Raw genomic sequence first — 17,262 nt, 5'->3', positions numbered from 1 at the left:
AATGAATTTGCTAACTACTTGGTACCCCATGTGCATTTGTAGAATTAAGGACCTAAATTAATTTTTAACTGTTCTTCTAGTTGTTGGTGGGTTGATTTTTGGGTGGACAAGACTGAGGAGGGAATTGCTGACTTCATTTTATATGCATTTATTGGATTCCAGATCCTTGCCTTCCACATTTTTCCCAGATAATAAATACTCATTCCTTTTCAGCTCAGTCCTGAGATTTAATTAAGATCGGAGCCCTAGTGTGCCGGGTACTGTGCAAATATGCAGTCAAAAGAAAGAAAAACATTATAGCAATAAACCAAAGAGTTTAAACATATACTGACATTGGCATTAGAGAATCACAACACAGTACCCAGTCACTTTTAGTAAATTGCCACTTTTAAGTCCTATTTCTGTTGGAAAATCTATTGTAATTCCTATCAAGCAGAAACAGTAGTAAGAATGTTCGAACAAAGAATGTAAGCTATAAACTGCCATCCTAATGAAGGTATAAAGACAAAACAAACAGATGAGAAAAAAATGCGCTTCTTCTTAATGCTACAAGAAGCTTAAGACTGTGTTTTACACAGGAAGCAAACCACCAGTCTTTCAATAAGCACATAAAGCATTTTCTTTATTAACTCCTCAAAATGGAATTTCAATAAATAATATTAATTGACATATTAAAGCGCTGCTTCTGTAAGATTAGCAGAAAAGAATAATATTTCATATTTTGCTGTATGCTATTTAGAATTTTTTTTGGTATTCTATTGTTTTATATGCTACAAGAGTATGCAAAGCTATATTCAGTTGAAATGACATATCCAAACAACTCACCTCAGAGACTATTTAGGGCAAGCATGCCAGCACATCAAACAGGACAAGCCTACAACAGAGAGATGCAAGGGCAAGCTCTGCTACTATTTAAGGCTGTCTCTTGTGGAGAATTTAGGTGCCAGTTATGAAGATCACATAAATATTTTACGCTTAGCACAATCACTATTGATTAATTATGACCTACATTAGCATTCAAAAAGCCTCAGCAGTAAGACCCTGTAAGACTGCAGACAGTCATTTCAGGTGAATTACTGGTGTGATCCTACAGAATGTCAGTAAATAAGGAGATCATCTCACCACATAATTATCGAGGCAGTAGAAAAACAAACAAACGAAAAAAATGCACAGCAGTGCATCCAATCACAATGTTGTGTTTCTGCAGAGCTTACTTTGAAATGTATCCATTTGAAAATACTGAACCTTTCTGATATGGCTATTCTAACATGCATTATTAAATTCGTGAAAATAAGGATTTATAATGTAAGCTACACTTGCAGGTTTGGATATACTAATAACCATCGCTTTTTTGGCATGGTTTTGTGTATTCTTTGAATACCATGCTCAGAAAAAAACCGGTATTACGAGAATGTAACATCTCGGGGCATGATGTTCCATCTTCATTTAAATAGAACAGAACATGGATGTCCAACGAGCTGTGCTGGAGAGGAGGGCAGTGTGCTGCCACAAAAGCTATTTGCAGCATTAAATACTGGAAGCTTTCACAAATCCATGACTGAAACTAGAGTAAGCTTTACTGTCACTAACAAATTGCTGACAGCAATTAAAGATGACCCAATTATTTCTGGAAAAAATAACTCTTTAAAACTTAAAGGTGAAATAGACAGATGGGAGGAGAAAAAAAGCAAAATGATCGTGTATGAAAATTCAATAGCATTTTAGTTGAAAACAGAAAAATTGAATAACATTCTTTATTGTCTTTCAATGAAAGACCAGAATAAAACAAGCCACTGTAATTGTTTTTTAACAACAGGTTTTTCCATAAATAGCATTTGTGTTTTAATTACAGTGTTGAATGAAGAGAATTTACTTTGTTACATACTGTTTCTTTACAACCATTCTTAATATTACTCATTAAACTGGTATGCCATTGAGATAAAAGTGCATTTTTATTCTATTCCTTTAAATCACTGAAACATTCCTTAGCACTGACTTAACTACTGATGTAGCTGAAAATGTAGTCAGCTGAGCATCTTCATCCCTTTCAGCATAATATAATATCTCTGTGATTTATGGGAGTACAGGCTTGCATAAGACTCCCATATAGACCCATAAAGCTATAAACCTTTCTATTACCATAACAGGGATTCTCAGTTGCTGTTTCTGTTCCTCTGGGAACTTATTTGTTAGTGAGAGGTTTTCCCTCCATATAACTTAACTAACCTCTAAAAGGAATCCTTTATAAATACTTAAAATTATGAGAACAACAAATCACTTATAGAGAATATATTCTACCAATAAAAATAAGTTTTTCTAATAAGAGATGCTGTGACTCAGCCTTCATTAGTTATTTTTTGTTATAAATCATACTTCTGAGGAAGAAACAGAAACCAAAGCTTACATTTCCTATGTCCTCTCAATGATGCAGAGGCCACTAAAATTCAAAAAACCCAAATACTGGTTCCTGACTCTATTTACTGCCTCAAAACATAGTGTCTGCAAAGAACAGTACGTATTAAAGCACCCATGTAGTGGTTTGGTCCAAAATACTCATTACTGTTTATCTGCTGTGAGATAAGAATTAGGAGAAATGCAAAACAGGCACCAAACTTGAAAGAATATAAAGAATTTTATTAACAGACCTAAAAGAAGAAAAAAAAAATTATACCACCTTCAGAACTCTCCTCCTCCCCCCACCTTCCTCCCTTCTCCCACTGACAATGTTCAAAGACAACCCTTAAGATGTTCAGTCTGTTTACCACTTCCATAATAACCTTGTTCAGTCCATTTAGAAAGAGAAGTCTCTTCTTGCTCATGCTATGAAAACATTTTCACAACGAGACAGCCGCCCACTTCCAAATACTCTTCAGTCCATTTAGGAAGAGGAGTCTCTCTGCTCACATGTGAGTCGCTTCCCCCAACTTGCAGCTTTTCCCACAACTGCTTTCGAGGGTCCACTCTTGAAGTTTTTTGGGGTACAATTTTAAGGTTGAGCCGTTCAGAAACAAAAACAGAGGCCCTTCTCCTTCCCTGGGAGCAAAGGGTCTTCATCATCTTCATCGTTAGGACTATCTCTGGGAGCATCTCTACGGACTGAGGTTTTCTCCTTTCCCGTTTGGAGCAAAAGTCCTCATCTGGTTCATCTCTAGGGACTGAGGTTTTCTCCTTTCCCATTTGGAGCAAAAGTCCTCATCTGGTTCATCCCTCCCTGTCCAAACTTCTCATGAAATTACAGCTGCGTCAGCATCTGCCTATCTCAGCGCAGGTGCTTCTGCTCACGAGTTGAACACTCCACCCCCCATATCTTCATGAAATTACAACAGGATACTCTGATATATCATAGCTTCACAACAGAATTTCAGCTTTAAGCATCTCCTCTCTCTCTTCCCTCAGGTTTTCAGCTCTTCACAGCAATAAAAAGGGTTAATCTCACCTCAGCCTTGCAGCTTTGCAGCTGGAATGTTGAATTTTTTTTGGCCCGGCCTGGCCCAAGCAGGGCCTGGCCGGGCCCGCTGGCCCCCACACGGGGCCCGCAGCCACCTGTCCCAGTGCCGGAAACGAGAGAGAGCTTGGAGGGGGAGTTTGCCTATTCTTAAATGTGGATCACAGAGGTGATCACAATTTTAAGTGGCTTAGAGAATTGTCCATATCCAAACTGGCCAGCTGATAGGTTCTATCAGTTCCCAGAGGAAACTGTAAGCACCCCTTAGCAAGGACGTCCCTTCTGGGACTATGCTTGCTAACCTATGACAACCCAGTAGTACTACTAGCCTGGTGAAACCCTATTCAGCACAAGGCTGAAGAAATGAGCTGTGTAATTCTGGCTATGATCAAAACTGACCTTATTCTTTAAAATCCATTTTCTGGGACTTGTACCCCCTTTCACTGTTATATTCATCTGCTGCCTCTTGTCTTAAACTGGACTCCTATGCCACTGACATCTTTGGTCATTATATATACTAAGCACTGCACAGGATAGATCAACATTTCTCAACTAGGTGTTAGAGCAGCATCATAGCAGGAACTGCTGTGAGCTCCATGAGATTCTCCAACAAGTAGAAGAGTTAATTTTCTGTTTTAAAGTTTTCATCCACTTACTTTGGATGTTTGGCACTGTCTAAAAGATTACACAATCAGTTTCATTTCATTAAAACTTACTGAACTCTTTTCTACCACTCAAGAAGACACTGAAGTGTCTCACCTCGGTTAACTGCCTAGTTGCTATATGCCTAGCACAGCTCCAACACTTTTTCTCGGAGGAATGAGCCGGTACTTCAACAAGGATGAAGAAGGACCATGATGGATTCCTTACAGTATGCACTCCTGAACAAGTTAACGACTCTTCTAAGTTACACAAGGTACCCCAACAAGGAGCCAGAGAAGCTTTGTCAAAGCTTGGCAACCTCTGTTCTAAAACATATCCTGCTTTCCCGTAGTAGGTGCAATTCAACAGAAATTTGGCAAATGGAGGCACACACACACTCATGGCACAGCTCTCAGCAACCCAAATGACCCATGACACTTTTATGATCCCTTTCCTGGCCATGCAAATGTAATTACACAACATTGTTCCCCAAAATGATAGAAAATAATTACAATTTACCTCTGTTCTAAAACATATCCTGCTTTCCCGTAGTAGGTGCAATTCAACAGAAATTTGGCAAATGGAGGCACACACACACTCATGGCACAGCTCTCAGCAACCCAAATGACCCATGACACTTTTATGATCCCTTTCCTGGCCATGCAAATGTAATTACACAACATTGTTCCCCAAAATGATAGAAAATAATTACAATTTTTAAAAAAAAAAAAAAAAAAAAGGAAAAAGGCAGGAAACCTCTAAAGAAACCCTATGATCTCTCAAGGCAAGCAGTTCTGGATTTTGCTCTGTATTATTAAATTAATATATTGAAGACTTTTACACTATGATTACAGCATCTATTATCAAAATCCATACAAAAGGAGCTGGAATTTTTCTTAGTACTGAATTATCAAAATTAAAATAATTTCTCTTGAAATGCCAAGTTGAATTAGATTAGTGGCCCAGTATCTGGCAAGCAATGAAACACATTGTGGGGTACCTGAATTATTCTTAAGCTTGAAAGATACTGTATTCCTTCCAAAAGGCAAAAAAAACCCCCTGAATTATCTCGTACAGACAAAGGTGGTCAACAAAGTTAGCAAAAGTTACTCTAATGTTTGTAAACATAAATATATGTTGGGTAAATATAAAAATAGTAAATAATTAAACTTTCACCTCTTTTTTTCCCCTTTTACCTTTTTCACTTAACCCAAACATGGCTAGAAGCATTCACTGTCACTATGTGCTCTCAGGTGAATAAACTATTATAGTGCATTAGTGTGCTGGTTTGGCCAAATTTAGAAATATATCCTCTGAGAGAAGGCAGGTCACCACCCCTCCCCCACCAGGTTTGGGGAAAAATAAATTTTCCTTGAAGGCAAGTGAAGGAGATAAAAACTATTTATTTAACAAACACAAGGGAAAAGGATAATAATGCTAAATAATAAAATTTCGCTGTGAAGGAAAAAACCTGGGAAAGTGTTTGAGTCGTCCTTTGGTCTCCTCGGAGCTGGGGCTTGGGCCAGGGCCAGGCCCTCTGTGCTCAGTGGAAAGTCCTCCCGATGTGCTCTGATACTGAAGTAGTCTAGTAGAAAAGAGAGAAAATCCAAAATTCCAGGGGAAGAAAAAAAGTTCAACTCTCAGTCTCTCTCTGGAGAAAAAGAAACTGAACAACTGGCCAGAAACTGACCGGGCAAGCCGCAAGCCGGGTGCCTCCTCCCTCCCCTGCCCCAGCTGGAAAACAAACGCTATCTCTGTGTGACCTTGAACAAGCTGCAAACTGCTTTGAAAAAGTTTTGCTCAGTTTTTCCTTCCCCCTCTCAGGCTCAGTTTAGAGGCATAGAAAGGCACAAGAATTAATTTCTGGGCATAGGGCAGCGATATGGGATACACATCATAAAGTCACCCCAAGACATTTAGTATACACTGTCTTACTTTATATTAGACTTCTATCTCACTGTGTCACTGAAGCTGTGGTTGCCTCCAATGAACATCTTTCTCCTCAAGGCTCAAAATCTTTTTCCTCTTCCTTTTCTCCCCTTATCTTTCACATAGCTTTGGGTGGGAAATTTCTGTCACCCTTCTTCTCATAGCAGGAAGCTCACTTCTACCCCAGTAAAAGACCTAAATCCCATGACCTGCCTGGCTCTTGCTTCCCCTGTACAGTCTGTGCCGGCTTAGTGATGGCCTTCCTTATTGCTTTCTTTTCCTCTTTTTTCCTTTTGCATTAACTTCTGCTCTCTGTGTCAACTTCAAAGTTTTCACTCTAGAGTGTTTAATTTCATTCTTATTAATCTCATACATTCAACTTGTCTGGGGAACAGTCTCCCAACTACCACTGGACTGATATTTTCCATTTCCTCCTTTCAGTCTTCCAAAACCATATTTTATCTGAGCACTAGGTTGACTTAACACGTAAAAGAGGAGTCAACTTGTTCTTTTAACACAGATTGTAATATGAAGTCTGAAAATTATTCTTTCATTTTATTTGCACAGGATAGCCTAGACTAAAGCCTGAGCAAATAAATTATGCTGCTCCTTCAAATAGCTGCCTAACCCTATGTATAAGGAGTGTGTTGTAAGCAAAATTTACTTCAAAGGTTTGTGTACGGAATTAAGGATTAAGATCTAGAGGGTTCTGCTGTTTAATTCAAAGATATTTTACTATTCAAACATATTTGCTCTTTGTAAACAACCTTATGCATATACATGTGGTGGGATCAGCAATAAATACACCAGTCTGTACATAAGAACAAACGGTAAAATATTTTTCACCTATATGAATAAAATACAAAGAAGCAGAAGAACGAGAAAGGTATCACAATGTAGTGAAGATAGTACAGAATTTAGGATGATGGTGAAAATATTGAATACAGGGATGAAGATGTGTAACAGGAGTAAAAAATGTAAATTATCAGTTAATTATAAAACTAGAAGAAAGGCTCAAGTAGATAAGCTGAGGGTGACAGAACAGTTTCCAGCCCAAAGTCTGAAAGAACAGGAAGAGGATATTTCAGGTAGCAAGATCATTATCTTGTCCTATACATACAGAAGAGAGTAGAACAGAGTAGGGCAGCAAAGTAGGAGAGAAGAGAAAGCAATCAGAGCAACAGATAGTTGGAAAGCATTTCAAAAATGTGTATTTTTTCAGAGAAAGTTTTAAAAGTAAATGTATTTAATTTAAAGACATGAAGGTCAAGGGAAGATTAGTAGGCAGATCACACTGTATCAATTCAGTAGCTATCTTCAAGGTTCTGGGGATTATTAGACAATGGAAATGTGAGAGACCTCACATACCTGAAGTTCAGATAAGCGTTTTTCATATCATGCCACACGGGAAATCATTACTCAGTTGACATAACATTAGGATTAATATCAGAAATATTAGGTCCATAAGTAACTAAAGGGGAAATGAAAGTGGTTACTGTTAGAAAGTTTCAGGCTAGAGGGAAGCTATTAAGAGAGTTCCTCAATGATTAGTCTTGGGAGAAATCTTGTTATTTTCATAACTGCTTTAGCCAAAGTGTCAGTACTAATATTAGTGACCTATCCTGGTAATTCATTTTTGGGGAGATAATCAATATCGAGGAGCATTGGGATATCCTTATGCAAAGGACTGGATGACCTTGAGAACATGAATAACACCAATGAAATAAAAATCTAGCATATAAATGGCAAGGCCATTCCCCTAAGGACTAATAAAAACATTTCTTCCATAAGCCAGAATTTCATCAGTTGAAAATGACCGAGGTGGAAAAGGGTAAGTCATAGGATTTAAGTATGAGCTGTTAGTGTTATATGGACAATGCAACTCTAAGCTGCATCAAACAAGATTTTTCAGGAGAGAAGGAAATAGCAATATAGGCAAAATCTAATCATTGCTATCTCTAAATTGCCACAGAACCCTGCTCACTCATGTTAAAGAATGATAAGTTTAAATTGGAAGAGGTGCAGAAAAGAGGTGCCAACATGATCAGAGAAATGGAAAATCTATCTGACAAAAAGAGACTGAAAATGCTTAAGCATATCTGGTCTGGTGAAATGAAAGTCAAGAGAAAATATGCCAGGGAACTGAATAGTGAAAGGAAGGAAAAATTATTCAGTCTAGGAGCCACAGCTGGCATAAGAACAAATAAATAAATGTAAGGTGGCCATGAATAAAGTTAGGCTGTAAATCAAAAAATAGAAAAAAAATCTAAACATTAAAGCAATGAGAATCTGTAACAGCCTTGGACTAGAAAAAATGGATGCAGCGCCCATCGCCTTCCCGGAACTACACGTACCTGTACTGGGCTTTACAAGCACATAAGGTGGATCAATATGAAGTGCTACTTGAAACAGTAAGGAGCTGGAGTTGGCAGCCAAGGAGATTCCTACCTATCTTATGTTTTCAAAATTCCTTAAATAGCATCTAGCATTTTTCAGGAGAAGCTATGTATGATAAAGAATAAACAGAAGATAAGAGAATACAAGTCTTCAGTTTACAGAATCATACACTGTTTTTCCATAGACTAAATGTGCTAATTAAAACAATCCATCTAACTTTTTTGTGGAACTCACTATTTCATGCCCCTGAGGTATTTGTGATCTTTCTACTTCAACTACATTTTATTACTGAACTGTTAAGTGACGTTTTCATATACTTGAATACCAACTCTATATAAGTCAAAATACACAGGAAAAAGACTATCCAGCACCAGCCATGAAGAATTCCAGTTCTGAGATCACAAATCTGTAACTTATTCTCATCTCAATCTATCCACATTCCTAATAGATTAAAGACAGAATAATTTTGAAGGCATAGTAATTTTTCTTTTGCTTTTTTCACATAAGTGTTCAGATGTAGCATAAGAGATGCTGTTAGTTGATAAAATCTGAATGGAGGGGACAAAAGAACCTTGTAACACCACTGCACATCTGTACCTCTCTTTCATTAACAGCCATTTTCCAAAACAGGCTCACACATGCGATTTCTTCCTGAGGAGGTAAGAGCTGACAAAAGTCAAGTATTTATTTTTTGTAAAGAAAGAGGCTTACCTAACCAGATACATGAATTTAGACGGTTCATTTATCACAGACCCTTGTGAAGCGATATTTAAAGAGCAGTAACCTTTTCATTTTTCTGAACAGAAATGACTGAGGAGCAAGGAAGAGTAAGTATCAGTGAGACCTTGGCAGTTCTTTTATGACAAGGTCAGGACTTTTTATTGGACCAAAAGAAGAGCAAAGAACTGACCAGGAAAGCCAGTGTAGGAGAATCTCGAGAAGAAATTTTCAAAGCTAAATTAGTAATCCAGGTGTTGACTGAACAGCACCCTGGCCACGGGGGCATCTGGGGCCACGATCACAGTATATTTTCCCATTTTGTATACATTTCGTATTGCCATATTGATGGAGCATTGACCATCTTGCACTGCTCACACCTCCAGGCACCTGACTGAAGGGCTGTAAACTGCTCCAAAAACTAGTAAGTAAATTCATATACTATAACTAACCACCCTTCTTTTAAGTCAATTGTGCATTTCCAGAAAAGGCCCATGCCTTATATTCAGTTGCCTATTGCAACAGTTGCTTGCTTATTTTATTTCTAAGTTATTTAAACTTTAAAGAAATTCATAAAAACCCACCTACATAAAAAACAAATAGATGATGAAAAAATGGTACCATTAGCCATAGTGATAGTTAGAGCCCGTTTCAACCCTAGCAAAATCTACGTAAGGAAAGGCAACATTAATAGCAACATCAGAGATCCACTATTGCTACCCAAATACAAAAGAAAGAGTAAACAACTATGCACAAACAACTTCATTCAGAAAACCATTATCTGTGACAGTGTACACAAGTATACTGTCTCCAACACTGCCCTACAACAAACAGGTATTTACACTTGTGCCACCTCTTTTAGTATTACACTTATTACAGTTATTTCCCAGTACTTCCTGACTGCAGTGTTACACGGAATTTATACATGTTAAGGAATGAAAGAATATAGCTCAGTGCCTTCATCTCAACCTGCTCTAAATAAAATACTGCTCGCCCTCCTTTACCACAGAACTTGCAGGAACTATTTGGACTTTGCTTACAGAGACATCCATCCTAAAGAGAGCCTCGTTTGACTCCAGGATAGGTGCACTGAGTTTAATGAACGATGTTCTGCTCTAGCAGGGCTCAAGGATATGTATCAGCAGCGATGCTGAGGTCACCGCGGTGCCTGTGACGGGAGAGCTATAAATTCTTCTGTTTACACTCGGCTGCCTTCATGTCTCCTACCCAAGATATGATCCGTCCTGCACCCACGGATATAAGTGGTGTCATGGGATGTGCTGCTGTGCTTCTGTAGACCCTACGTGCAAAGCCTACCATCATTCCCAATTTATTTGCTGCCCTTGGGCTTTTCTGCACCAGCCTAGACAGAAGTTGATAGTTTTCATGAGCTTATCTGAGAGCTGAGAAGTACAGCTCATATATTCACAGAGCCCTCCAGAATCTACTTTCTGTTTATTTATTTTTTTAGTATTTGCTCTGAATGCTACCTTCCAGGTAATTCACATCACCAGACATCCTGCTTGCAAGTGCAATACACGACTCTGATCCTATATCCCTAGAAATGTAGAATGATTTAAAAAATCACTTTGATAACTGAACCCCAAATTTACATTTAAATAAGATACTACTTAAAAAAAACCCCTATCTTGTTATTGCAAACCTATCAAAACGTTCAGTTTTAATGTAGCTACTTTTATTTAGCTCTTGAGTGTTGACTTAGATCCATGCTCAGCTGTTTCATTTATTAAAATCTGCTATTTCATCTGCACAACTTGAACTTATTAGCATTGCAACATCATCAGGATCTCTTAAGTTTAAAAAAAAAAAGGTGTTGGATAAATATAATCTTAGGCACAACATACTGCTCAGTGTTTTCCATATAAATCTTTAGATCAGTATTGCCGAGCAAAGTGACTGGAGAACTGCATTTACTTCTGCTGTCACTTAAATGTTCTATCTTATTTCTGGCACTTTCTAATCAGCTAATTGGTTTCGACCTTGTTGGGCTCTGCAAATGCAGTCCCTGCAGCAAATTATACAAAGAGAGCAGCTGGTCCCATAATGTTATTGTACATTGCTTCATCTCCCGAATGAGATTTATCTCCCTGATCCAGTCCGTCACATTATCTGAGGAAAAAAATAATTTGGGGGCTTTTCTTGAGTGTTGACTTAGATCCATGCTCAGCTGTTTCATTTATTAAAATCTGCTATTTCATCTGCACAACTTGAACTTATTAGCATTGCAACATCATCAGGATCTCTTAAGTTTAAAAAAAAAAAAGGTGTTGGATAAATATAATCTTAGGCACAACATACTGCTCAGTGTTTTCCATATAAATCTTTAGATCAGTATTGCCGAGCAAAGTGACTGGAGAACTGCATTTACTTCTGCTGTCACTTAAATGTTCTATCTTATTTCTGGCACTTTCTAATCAGCTAATTGGTTTCGACCTTGTTGGGCTCTGCAAATGCAGTCCCTGCAGCAAATTATACAAAGAGAGCAGCTGGTCCCATAATGTTATTGTACATTGCTTCATCTCCCGAATGAGATTTATCTCCCTGATCCAGTCTGTCACATGATCTGAGGAAAAAAATAATTTGGGGGCTTTTTTTTTCTTTTTACTAAGAAAAATGTGCAAATCACAAACACAGAACAATTTCCACCGAGTGTGGAAACACTGTGAATGTGTTTAGTACTCACATTTTCCTTAGGACAGTAGGAAACCAATTTGTCTCTTTCCTGAGCCTTTTAAATAGATGATGTTGTTATCTCAGGTGACATGTCAGCAGAAAGCTAACATGCAGTAGAAGCAGTACACAATGCTAATGAAACACTCCAGAGGCAAATCTGGTACACACTGTCACTAATTCAAAGTTTATGGTAGGTTTTCTTATCAGTGAGGCCACCTTTTCCATTTTCTCTTTCTTTACTGGCTTTATCCATATTAAGCTCAAAGGAACAAGAAAGCTCTCACACATGGCTTGCTGAATATTGGCATGATTAATACCTGCTCCCTGACAGCTGTTTGAATTGAGGTGTTCTCTCATTGTAAACAGTCTGGACCGTGTTCGTACCGAGGTCTGGCTTTTGAGGAAGGTCTCTCATATGCACAAGAGGAGGGCAGGAGAGAGAGGGTGCAAACCCATTCTCCACGCTTGCCCTGCTTTCTACAATAACTGGTGTGCCACAAAATAAGCCTGAGCAGTCAGGATCACAGCACCAGGGCTTTTAAAATAATGTTAATTCTGAACTAGCATCAGGTGCCAACAATTTATTTCATATTTAAAAAGTGCTGTTAACTCAGCATCAGGAGACAGTTGTAGCTGAAACCCAAATGGGCCCCCACTGATTATGTATGACAGTACAAGGGCCAATAATTCAAAGAAAAAATCTCTTCGACTAATTACAGGCCTGTGGCCTGAAGGTCACCAGAGACTTCCAAACAAATCTAAATTGTCTTTTTAATGCAGTCATCACAGCATCTCCATGATAAAGGTAGTATTGTTGCAATTTCCAGGAGAAATGGACAGGAAAAGATGATGGCATGAGGTGACCCAATAATGTGTGATAGCAATCCCTACTTTTTATAAGTAAGGGTGCTTTTCTTCACACCTCTCTGTTCAATCAGGATTTATCTTCTGCTCTTTCTCTTGCCTAAATGCAGACCAGTTACCAAGGTGGATTAATAGGGAGGAGCCTGCACCGAAAGCAGCTGTTTCATCAACCACATCCTCACCTATTTCCCTGTTAATTCAAATGGGTTGCCATGCATCACCAAATGGAGGCATCTACCACCATGGTTTCCTTGAAATTTAGCTGGAACTGACGAGTACTTAGAACAAGGCTCGGGAATAAAAACGTAAGATCACAGTTAGCTCTTTACCAATTAATTTGATGTGCACTGTTTACACCAGAACTTGCAACAAACCTCCAAGATGTACTACCAGTGTTCATTTCAGAGCATCTTCACATGACAGAAGGAATTAGACAATTTTAAAGGACATTTGGATCAATTACAGCAATTCACAGCAGACAGCCCCAAAATACTCCCTCAGCCACACAGTTACACATCTTGATCTGATTTTTTTTCTTTCCTCCGCCACGTTCCCCAAAAAAGCTGCTGATGGGTTGCAGCACCTGACTTTTCATGATACAAAACAAGACTCATTTTCCATGGTGCTGAAAAGCCAAACCTCTCTAGGGAGACAATGTTTCCTCCTATTGCATCTCCTTTTCCTCTCACCACGTCACGTGCACTCTTCAGAAGCACAAGACACCTTCCTGTTTTGTGCTGAGTATCATTTTTTGCTCAATTTCTAATCAGCCATTTATTAAGGGAGCTGCAAAAGCACACAAAGGCAGCAGCTGTTCCCTCACTGCTGTGAACGTGCAGCTCCGTGAGCAACTGCTGTTTGAGGCACTGCCCAGAGGTGGCTGCTGATGCACACTGAGGCCTCCCCAACACCCCAAATTGAATGCTTCTCCTCTGGAATGACTCTCACTCTATGACATGAACAATTAAATTGCTATCAGCACTTTTCTTTAAATACAGGCATTAACCTCATGAAAACACAAAAAATCTTCCAAATGTATTACTTTATGAGGAGTATAATCCAAAGATACAAAGGGTGCTTTAAAAAAATGTAATGCATTTGTTTTTTAAAATACTCTGTTTTGCAGAAGAGGTTAATTCTACTATTTGGTAGTTTTCATACTATTATAAGCACAAATCAAATATAATTAACGAAGTTACATGTAATATCTAATCCAGATATATCCACCAATGAAGCAAAAATAGAGAGCATTCTACACCGCAAGTTAAGCGTACAGAAACATATTAAGGAATGGAGAAAAACCCCAGGATGATGCAAAACTGAAATTAAACATCTAGGCTGATACTCCATCTCATTACATCTTGCAACACTTCAACAGTTTTTAAATAAACAATACCTATTTTATCTGATTTTCCCAGTATTTGGAATTCAGTTTTAAAAAGGGAAGGGGAAAATCAAGTTTAGATGAAAGTGCTCAAACATACACAAACAAAGGTTCTAAATGGAAGTTGTTGGTGTGATGCCCTTTAAAGAAGCACCAGTTGAACATGCTAAATTACAAGATCCTACAAGATTTCAACAGAACTTTCCATACTTAAAGTAGCAATACTAGGGGTTTTCAAATAAAGCAGTTAGTTCCTTTCCAAGAAAGAAACCTGCATGTTTGTGCTTTGCTCCTGTGAAGACCCCTAGTGTCCGCAGAGCCCTCCAACAGACCAAGACATGTGACCATACAGATTAATTTGAGGTAACCTGGTCCAAACCTCTACTACTCAGAAAATGAAACACTGATACAGCTTTTCGGCTCCCAAGAAAGAAATAAGATCCTCCATTTTAAAAAAACTAATGAGATCAGTGTTCATGTGAACAGCATTTTTTACTTGAGAGATACTATTTAAATGCATACCCTCTTGTTCCGTGGCTTAGTACTTCAACTGGGCTTAAAATTAATACTACTGGATTTGTTAATTAAACCCCCTCTTTTTTATAGCATATGTTTAACAGTGAAGTATCTCTAGGTAATAGATAACCATGTTACCACTGTGAAAACTGCCCAAGAAATTACCTACTAATGGGCTTTAGTTTGTATTACTGTGCAAAATACTGAGTAAAATAGACAGATTTTAATGAGAATTTAAGCATTTCCACTGTATCTTCTATAGGCTTTAAAGTATTCATCAAGCAAAATTATTTGAACACTGTGTTGCCTTTTCCTAATTCAGCTTATTTGATAGCAGTAGATCAAAATTATACATATTAAATATACATATGCAGAAAGCAAGATATTGAATAGGGAAATGCCTGAAATGCTAAATTAAATCAGAAAAATTTGCTGTAGGACATGAATCCACACCCATTTTGAATTTAATGAAGTAAACTTCCATAAAAATGCACGAGATTGCTTCATAATCTAAGTGACCTTCAAAAAAATGCACGTTACCTACTAATTGCTGCCATTGATAATTGCAGGGAAATATAAATTAAAATAACTCATTTTGTAAGAGGAATATTTTGTATCTAGAAAAACATCAGTCACCTATACAATTCTGTATCCCCACACACCACAAATAGGAAGCAGTTATGCTAATTGTTAGTATTTAGCATTGCATTATGGATAGCAAACCTGTACTTAAATATCTATTTCTAGAGTAATTACACATGAGAAGGCTGTAGGTGCACATGTCTAGCAGTGGTCAATGTCTCAGGCATCTTTAGGTAGTGCCAGGATGGCAGAGAGAGGTGTGCAGCCCAGTGCCTTGAACTGGTAGGGCCTCCTTTATAAGAACCCACAGCAGTGCTCTGAGACACCCTGAGCAACACAACCAGAGCCGACCTCAGTCAGAAAATGCCTCCTCTGCCTGGAAAGCTGTCCTGCTTCCCTGGGAGGCCTCAGGTGATGAACTGGGAAGGAGTGTGGAGCAGCTGGAGCAGCTGGAGGGACACCCTCTTCTCCCACTTCCCTGGCAAAGGGGACTCCCATGAGCTGTTTCAACTCTACTCTTTCCTCCACACCCTCCTGATCAGCACAAGGGCACAGCCCCTTCATCTTTAGGTAGGAAATATCATTTTTACCTAAGTACTGGAAAGCCTTGAGTGGCTCTGTACGAGACTAAAATCACAATTTTTGCCATTTACGCTAGCTGATATAATGAAGGAGAGAATCAGCCTCCTAATGCAAATGATACTCTGCCACCTTCAGTGTGAGGGATATACATAATATCTAAAATGTATTCTATTTGAATGAGAATATAAATAAAATTATGCAAAGAATGTGCTTGTGACACGAAGTAATTTTTTGGTGGTAATTTCTGAGTGGGACTGTTGCCTAGGCAATAGCCTATAGGGTGAGGTCACAGCTAGAACGAAAAAGCCTCCCTTTAAAAGGCAAACCAGTATGATAAATTACAGAGTTACATGAAGTTTACTGAGTTTCTGGAATTGTTCCAGCAGAGCTATAATCCACTCTGGCTGCCATTTTTGTTCTAATACCCATTTTCGTACAGAAACAGAAAAAAAGAGCAGCACATTCTCTCATGTAACATGTACACATAAATCAGCTATCCCTGAAATCCAGAGTTTTTTGCAAAGCAAAACTCACACCTGCTGTCTGGAGTCTATTAATAGAAAATGCAACAATATCCAAACATCAGCTGAAATATTCTCCCCAGCCCCCATATACAACTCCCATCCCAAAATCTGATTACCTTGAATCTGAGAGGAGACTCACATCCATTTGCAAACAGCCCGTCTGCCACAGGATGAGCCAGGAGCATCCACACACTAACAAGATTAAATGTCTTAAACAAACATTACTCATTTATTAGAGAAAATGCACACTAGGTCAAGGGATTCATCTTTTAAAGAAGTTGCAAAAGAGTTACTCCACTTCAACACCTCCCTGTGTAATGCCACTGAACTAACTACTCATGTTTAATAAAATATTTACACTGTTTAAAATGTTTCGGCCATTTCATTGTTTTTGAAGATGGAAAATTATGGTTAAGAGAGCATCTTTAAATCTGAGGAATATTATATACTAGGTCAAGCTCAATAATAGATGAAATTGTACACACTGTAACCAAATTTTAGTTATGAGTCTTAACAGAGATATGATGAATTAAAATACTAATTTGTACTTGCATTGTATTTCAACAAAGTATATTATATATGAATACTAAATTCCTGACAGTCCAGTGACTCATGTTGAAAAGGCTGGCTTTTGCTGCTTCTGCTCTTTACATAAATTGAAAAAGCAATGTAAAATATTACTCATTTACTGAAACTGTTAAAAAAACAACAAAAAAAAGCTAAAATACTCCTTGGGAGTCTTGCAAACAGGACTGAAGAGTGTTAAAGAGCAGGGATTAAAAAGTGAACAGTATGGACATCTGCACTTCGGGTTCTCTTTACAGTCAGACAGGAATAAATATAGAGGATGGTTCATTTGGCTTAGTTCATGTATCTGTTTTAGGTTAACTGACTTTAGAAGTGGATGCTTCTCTTCTCTAAAAACAGATGCTAAATCACAATCTGATGGCTGCAATTGTAGATACTCAAAGTTAAGATGAATTCTA

At 38.1% G+C, this 17,262-nt stretch overlaps 1 long non-coding RNA gene across 1 annotated transcript in view; it reads right to left on the bottom strand.

Annotated features, from left to right (window-relative positions):
* Positions 1-5,633: 5,633 nt before the first annotated feature.
* Positions 5,634-17,262, bottom strand: part of LOC108446497 — a 31,453-nt gene continuing 19,824 nt past the window's right edge. The window contains exon 4 of the long non-coding RNA XR_001861709.1: positions 5,634-5,672. This is a non-coding gene — a long non-coding RNA (uncharacterized LOC108446497). The remainder of the gene's footprint in view (positions 5,673-17,262) is intronic.

Source organism: Corvus brachyrhynchos, unplaced genomic scaffold, assembly GCF_000691975.1.
Source record: "Corvus brachyrhynchos isolate BGI_N302 unplaced genomic scaffold, ASM69197v1 scaffold32, whole genome shotgun sequence".
In the NCBI taxonomy this organism is placed as follows: domain Eukaryota; kingdom Metazoa; phylum Chordata; class Aves; order Passeriformes; family Corvidae; genus Corvus; species Corvus brachyrhynchos.
The sequence above is the reverse complement of the archived record's forward strand: the minus strand, read 5'-3'. Positions and strand labels throughout refer to the sequence as shown.